Source organism: Armigeres subalbatus, chromosome 2 (genome assembly GCF_024139115.2).
Source record: "Armigeres subalbatus isolate Guangzhou_Male chromosome 2, GZ_Asu_2, whole genome shotgun sequence".
Lineage (NCBI taxonomy): Eukaryota > Metazoa > Arthropoda > Insecta > Diptera > Culicidae > Armigeres > Armigeres subalbatus.
The window spans coordinates 249,894,525-249,900,524 of NC_085140.1; positions in this window are offsets into that span (position 1 = coordinate 249,894,525).

Genomic DNA, 6,000 nt, shown 5'->3' on the forward strand with positions numbered 1-6,000 from the left:
CTCAATCTAAAAATCCGGACAGGAAGGAATAAAGGTTTTGCCCCCTGACAACCATATAGGCTGCTCGGTAGTTCTGTCAGAAACATTGATTTCGTGCACACGGTTTGAACATTCCAACTTCAAAGCGCTATTACATTTTTTTGTAGACGTGCTAGCAACGTATCCTTCTTCAGCAAAATCTTTCGGCATCCTTAAGACTATATGCGATGAATTGATGTCGATAAAAGCAAAAAAGGACGTTTTTCCATACTAATCTTCATACATAATCGCCTTTCCACATCTCGATATTCAATGGACCATAGAGATAAGGATAGATTGAGCGATGGAAGGAAAATTTAAATGGGTACTAGATCGAAAAAAGCCCATTGCTACGAAAAACGACTACAAAACAAATGTCACTTTTTTTTAGTTTAGATGGTCTAGTAGCATAAGAAATTTGACTATATCGACATAAAGAGAGTGAATCCTGAACAAAATATGACCAGAACACAACGAGATAGCACATAACATATGTGTAACTCGGGTAGCAAAAGTTGTACCTTTATAACAGATTGAATGTGTTATACGGAACATCGAAACGTCAAAAGATATAGTATCGAGGTCGCGTGATTTTTACTGTTTATCTGATTATTATTCACACCAAAATTAGCCAAAATTTTTTAAAGATTACAACGTGGTGGAATAAAACTGAATAGTTACTAAACTCGGCTTATGACAGGTAAAGACAATCCACAAAAAAGGCTTAATAATTTTCTTATTGTTTTACAGTTTTGTAACCCAATTCTTCCATATTGATGGTTAAGTACTGATGTTGATGTAAATAATATCTCTGATTAATAAAAATTAAATCGTATCCGCATAACTCAAAAACGGCTGGTTGGATTTCCTTCATTCCTTCAGCATATTCTTTGTCGTTTCCAACGGGCTAATATACGGGCCTCAAGCGAAAAAAAATTAGATTCGTATGGAAATTTCGCATGGGCAGTTCACATCGCACACTTTTGCCTACTATGCAGTAGAACGTCTGCCGGGTCGACTAGTTGGTAATAAAATTTACCGATCTTGAGAAAAGACAGCTCGTTTATTTATAGTTCTAGCAATTATTGCTAGAATATTAAGATGGAGATATAGGATAGAAAAGGAAACGAGATGGCGTATGAGGCAGAAACGGTAACAATATGACTACCAAGCCCACTAGACACAGAAGAAGATGAAGAAGACGCACATAGTAAAGAAACTCTCTGTTATTGAGCTAAAACCTTTCTTTCTGCATAACCATGCGAAAAATGTCAAATAAAAGCATCGAACTTCGTTGCCTCAAATAGTTAACATAGACCATTGGTTCATCTTCTTCTTCTTCTTCTATATAATAAAAATGAAATGGTCTGTGTTCGTATCCGCATAACTCGAAAACGGTTGGATGGATTTCATTCATTCCTTCAGCAGATATGTTCATTATAGTTTCCGACGGGTTTATATGATATTTCCTCATTGGGAAATCATTAGTGAAGTTGATTAAATCGTGAAAAGCCAAAATGAAGATTTGTATGAGAATTTCGCTGGGAAGTTTATAACGCGCATTTTCGCCTACTATGCAGGACAACGTCTGCCGGGTCAACTAGTCTATATAATAAAAATGAAATGGTCTGTGTTCGTATCCGCATAACTAAAAAACGGCTGGATGGATTTTCTTCATTCCTTCAGCAAATATGGCCGTTATCGTTTCCGACGGGTTTATATGATATTTCCTCAATCAAAAATTATTAGTAAAGTTGTGTAAATTGTGAAAAACTAAAATAAGGATTCGCATGAAAGTTTTGCAAGGGCAAATCGCAATGCGCATTTTCGCCTACTATGCAGGACAACGTCTGCCGGGTCGACTAGTCTTATATATAAAAATGAAATGTTCTGTGTTCGTATCCGCATAACTCGAAAACGGCTGGATGGATTTTTTTCATTTCTTCAGCAGAAACATTCGTTATAGTTTCCGACGGGTTTATATGATATTTCCTCTGTGGAAAATCATTAGTTAAGTTGAGTAAATCGTGAAATACTAAAATGAAGATTCGTATGGAAACTTCGCATGGGCACTTCAGAACGCGCATTTTCGCCTACTATGCAGAACAACGTCTGCCGGGTCGACTAGTCTTATATATAAAAATGAAATGGTCTGTGTTCGTATCCGCATAACTCGAAAACGGCTGGATGGATTTTTTTCATTTCTTCAGCAAAAACATTCGATATAGTTTCCGACGGGTTTATATGATATTTCCTAATGCGAAAATTACGAGTAAAGTTGAGCAAATCGTGAAAAACTAAAATTGTGATTCCTATGCGAACTTTGCATGGGCAGTTCGGAACGCATATTCTCGCCTACTATGCAGGACAACGTCTGGCGGGTCGACTAGTTGAATATAAAAATGATTACAGTCAAACCTCCATGAGTCGATGTTCTATGACTCGATGTCGGCTCATGGAAGCAAATTATGCCATATGAAAACAATATTTTATGGGTTACTGTGATGGTCCCTCCAAAGAGCTTTCCAAGGATTTTCTATTCCACATCTCGATATTCCCACGAATCGACTGTTCCTTTCAATAAGGTCAGTCACAATCATTATAAAATTATATGATTATTATGAAATTGATTAAAAACATAATTATACAATCTTTTGAAACTCTGTAATTGACTAAGAAATATTTTGAACATAAACTTCGATTTATCATACTACAGTAACACCAAACTTTTGAATGCAGCATTACAATATTGGTTCACAATATCAATGTTTTGTTGTGTGAAGAAAAAATGTAATCAATGTTTCCCCTATCGGTACAAATTTGGAAACGTTATTACTAGGGTTCTTGTATCAGGGTTCACTCATTTCGACAGTATATGGGAGAGACTAGCGCGGGGGTGAAAAATTCATTTTCAGTGCAAATTTTAAACCAACTCGGTGGCTGCTCCGTATACAAATCCAAGATGGCTGAATCATGAAAATGGCAAACTGCAACACCTGTTTGTATTCATCTGGTTTATTACCAGAATATTATCAAGCAATTTGTAAAGTTATTCAAATTAACCTAATGCTTAGTTAAAGCGTATTAAGTAAATTAGAGTTGAAACAGCTTTTCAATTCGCAAAATGATCAGAAACATCGTTAATATAGTTCATTATTATTCTCACGAGCTTGCTTTCGTTTACTTGTTTAATGATTTAGGTGAGAGGATTTACATATATTCAACATTGCTGTCTATACGGTATAAAAGTATTAACAAGAATAACATCTAGTCAATAATAAACCTTTAGTTTTGAAAACTGTTTGGTTTTTTCTCATTTCATTTCGCAACTCATTTTTGCAACTTGTAAACCAACATTGGTGTATCCCTCGCCATCCTTTTGAAAAAGCCGAAAACTGCATATTTACAGATTAGTTTTTAATGTAGAACAGTTTTAAACGACATCTTAATTAACACTTTTTGAAAAAACTTCAATTTTCTTCAATTCATACACAAACTTATTGAACCGGTTTTAGGATCATTTCATTTTCGATACTAGTAATCGGTAGAAAAAAGATATTGTTATAAAATCGCCTGAAAACAGCTGTTTTAGATAAAGAAAATGTCGATATTGATTTTATATCTTGTCTATTGTTGTGAGAAGCGCAGAAGAGATTTGTTTTCGGATATTATCTCCCATTTCTCGATAATGTTCAAAATATATGCATGCTAAAAGTGAATTTCTCCACACATCGGTTGTCTATCCTGACCTTTGTACTCTTTGAAACAAAGTGTTCTAATTTTCTGATCATATGGTATTTGTTTACATTTGAGAATGACAGAACGATGTTCCCGACGCTCGTTATAACAGTTTTGGCCTACCGAAAGGGGGCCAACTTTTTCATAGGTATTTTCTTCAAAGATCTACTTATGTTATGTGGAGATAGGGAGGTTATCGAGATAGAAAGCCCAATTGCATGTAGATTGAAAGGACCGAGCAAACATCGATACATTGAACATCGAGATGTAGAGAGTCGACTGTAATTTCAAACACGATGCGGGAAGTGGGGACGCAACCAATCAAGCCCATCCTTGTTGTTAAACACAGAGGTCAATTTGTTACATCTACTTGAACGGAAATTTACAGGTTTTGTTCGAACTGTGTAGATTTACTTTCGAGATTTCGAAACGATACGAAATTAAGGTTCATTCAATTCAAAATTTACTGCCTCGGGCTGAAAGTCTCCTTAATAAAGACACAAAAAAAAAAAAAAAAATTCAAAATTTTACGAAACGGAACGATTTTTTTTTTTCCGCGGAATGTTACATTATGTACGCAACTCCGATTTAATTTTTTCGAAGTCAAATAACTGTGTAGCGACTAATAGAGTAATACAGTCGACTCTCTACATCTCGATGTTCTATATCTCGATATCTCTCCCTATGTCGATGATTTTCTCAGCCGCTTCAATCTACATACATTTGGGCTTCCTACATCTCGATAACCTCCCTATCTCGATATCTCTCTATCTCGATATCTCTCTATCTCGATATCTCTCTATCTCGATGGGTTCCATTCCTCGATCTCTCCCTATCTCGATGGTCCCTTCAATATCGAGATGTGGAGAGGCGACTGTAATAACGGAAGATTGAAGCAGTCTGTGATAAATCGCCGCGTTCCCGTTTATATACAATTGGCGATAAGGCAGTAGCCCAGAATTTGTGCCGTTTTCCACATCTGTCAGGCGTATACGCAGATAGAGATTTGTTAATAGCATGCATTTGCTCCCAAGAAGAATCCTCTGCAGTCTGCACTTTTCTAAAATGCACAAACATATGTTTTTCAGGTTGTATTTCAGAAATGCAATCGCAAAGTTTTTACGACAGCAGTTTACCAGGTATAAAGAAATAATTTTTCGATTCCCATACCAAAAGTTGTACCGAAGCGCTATCATTTCATTAAAAATTCAAACTTTTAATTAGAGGCTTGGAGACCCATAATCAACTCAATTAACTGAGCTATTGTCTGTTTGTCATTGTATATGTGTTTGTTCATATGAAGCATGCAAAAATTGCTGCCAAATTTTCATCATCAACCGACTTCAATTAAGTACAAGAAACATCTGCTATGGTCAGTATGAGCAGAATGCTGATATGAGTAAAGAATTTTTATCATTTTTAATGATCTTTCAACTCGTTCTGGATTTTTTTGCAAATTCCATGCGAAGATCTATAAATGCCGACGACTCTGCAACGTTCCTTACATATTGTGCAAATAGTCAAAGAATAGTTTAGCTTAGCTTGATTAACTGTACACATCGTAGTTGCTAATCATGATTGGCCGAGAAACAGCAAATATACACAGCTCACCAATTGAATAAAACGAAGACCGTGTATCAATCAATCCAACGCAAAATCAATAAGCTTCGTTCAATAAGGTTTTACAAAACGATCGATTCTGATTCTGATTCTGGCAGATAACCAATGGAGAATATTGAAAGCTTCCAATATCTTGGTAGTCAAATGGCGTCAGACGGCGGTACCAAGATCGACATAGGCGCACGGATCAAGAAAGCAAGGGCTGCCTTCGCGAGTTTAAGAAGTATCTGGAAAAATAGGCAAGTAACGCACCAAAATACGAATTCTCACCTTTAACGTGAAATCTGTGCTGTTATACGCTAGCGAAACATGGTGTGTATCAGTGGAGAACACTCAACGGCTACAGGTGTTCATCAACAGATGCCTACGGTATATAATTCGGGCCTGGTGGCCCCACAACTGGATCTCAAACAACGAGCTCCATCGTCGTTGTCACCAGAGGCCGATACCAACAGAAGTTCAGGATCGGAAGTGGGGCTGGGTCGGCCACACTCTACGTAGGGGCGGAAACGAAATCTGTAAACAAGCACTAGACTGGAACCCAGCTGGATATCGCAGCAGAGGCTCTTGGCGGCGAAGCCTCAATGAAGAAATAAAAGAAGTCGACCGAAATCTAACCTGGCA